The following is a 2,286-nucleotide window of genomic DNA, read 5'->3' on the forward strand; positions in this document are numbered from 1 at the left end:
TGACAAGGTAGGAGTCATCTTCATCTAAGACAGCTTTATTTTTTTACAGGGTGGTTGGCCTTTGGAATGGGTTGCGTTTGGATGTTGAGGAGGCAGTAAATTTAAGTGAGTTTAAGAGAAATCTTGATAAGTATATGAATGATTAGGGCTGGATTTAAGATTATTTTAAATTTGTTTATTAATAGTTTTAATTTAGTTTAGAGAATGGAACATCCGAGATGGACCAATAGGTCCCATGTTGTCCCAGAACGTTATGTTATGTTATATTGTATAGTATTTGTGTGCAGATTCCCAAAGATAAAAGGTGTATTATTATACATTTTTAAAACATTAAAATAACTGGGCGATAAAATTTACGTTTAGATTTATAACATTACTTAAGTGATGCAGGAAAAGGTTGTTTAGAAACACAGCTTATACTGGTGTAAAAACTTCATAGTCAACCAGATACAGAAGCAACCATTTTTTTACATTATTATAGTTACGTTAAAAGGTTCTTCCAAGCACTGTCAAGCTGAGAAATAAGCTGATCATTATCAAATCGACGAGGAATAAATCATTCTCGGAACTGATAAACTTCTCCAAGGTTTATCAAAGTAACAACAGCAAAAAAGCTATCTTAGTAATTTCTAATCGGATGGTTATTCTTCATTTATGTATATATGATGTATGTATTTTGTGATTTATATTTTCTAGGTCTCAGTGGTCAGTGAAGAGATAGCCATAAGTTCACCTGAGATAAACCTATTCAGCCTAATTAAAAGGTACAAAATCTGTATTCCTTGAAACATTAGAACCTACTATTTCTAGACTGAAAATACTCAGTCAAATATAAAAAACAAAACAAATGTATATTTCATCAATAATTATTTTTCCAATTTATACAAACTCACAAGTTTGAAATGGAAAAGTTTATTGAAATTCTAGTTGTATTATTTTTTCATATGCAAAAGGTACAAATGTGGGATGAGTTTAGAAACATCCAAAGAAACATCAGGTTATTACATCTACACCCACCTTTGGCTATTTGATTATAAAAAAAGTGTTAAAGTTACCTCGACCTTTCGATTTTGAAGTCATAATACTAAAAATAATGGTTTCCCTTTCCTAATTGAGAAATAACATATTATTATTATTATTAGCAGAGGGATTTTGTTTCAAGAAATACCATTTCTCATCAGTTCAGTTATAATACAAGTAAAACTGAGTATGGTTTGGTTTGTTTGGAATTTCGCGCAAAGCTACACAATGGCTATCTGCGCTAACCCGTCCCTAATTTAGCAGTGATAGACTAGAGAAAAGACAGCTAGTCAACACCACCCACCGCCAACTCTTGGGCTTCTCTTTTACCAACGAATATTGGGATTAACCGTCACCTTATAACGCCACCACAGCTGAAAGGGCAAGCATGTTTGATGGGAGGGGGATTCGATCCTGCGACCCTCAGATTGCGAGTCAAGCGCGCTAACTACCTGGCCATTCCGGGCCAAGTAGTACTGATAAAGTGAAATCGTAGTGGCAGCTTAATACAATAAAGTTATTTATTTATATTATTCATTAATTATTTTTCATTGCTAAATGTCTTTCTCAATGGACTCTAATAATTTAATTTAACCTTCCATCCCCCCTTAAAATGACTTGTGTCTTCGATTCTGAAAAACCTTGGTGTATTATCTTCCTTTACGCAAATCTAGTTCTAAGTAGAATTTTTACGAGTACAGAAATAAAACCTTAAAAAACATCTTAATAAACATTTCGAACACTAAAGTAAAGTTTTGAACAAAAGTAATTTTTTATATATTTCAGAATTTTCGTATGAATTTTATTGAAGAAACTATCATTTCCATAAAGTTCACAAGACGTACAAACGAAACGTATATGTTTGCTATAGGGTAAAACTGAGACTGTCATTTAAATGAAGTGCACAAGACATACATACAAACGAAACGTGGATGTTTGCTATAGGGGAACTGAGACTGTCATTTCAGTTTAGTTCACAAGACATACATACAAACGAAACGTACATTTTTTGTATAGGGGAAACTGAGACTGTCATTTCAATTTAGTTCACAAGATATACATACAAACGAAACGTTCATGTTTTCTATAGTGGAAAGCTGAAAATGTCATTTCAATATAGTTCACAAGACATACATACAAACGAAACGTACATTTTTTGTATAGGGGAAACTGAGACTGTCATTTCAATTTAGTTCACAAGATATACATACAAACGAAACGTTCATGTTTTCTATAGTGGAAAGTCTGAAAATGTCATTTCAATAT

This window comes from Limulus polyphemus, unplaced genomic scaffold (genome assembly GCF_000517525.1).
Source record: "Limulus polyphemus unplaced genomic scaffold, Limulus_polyphemus-2.1.2 Scaffold219, whole genome shotgun sequence".
Taxonomy (NCBI): Eukaryota; Metazoa; Arthropoda; class Merostomata; order Xiphosura; family Limulidae; genus Limulus; species Limulus polyphemus.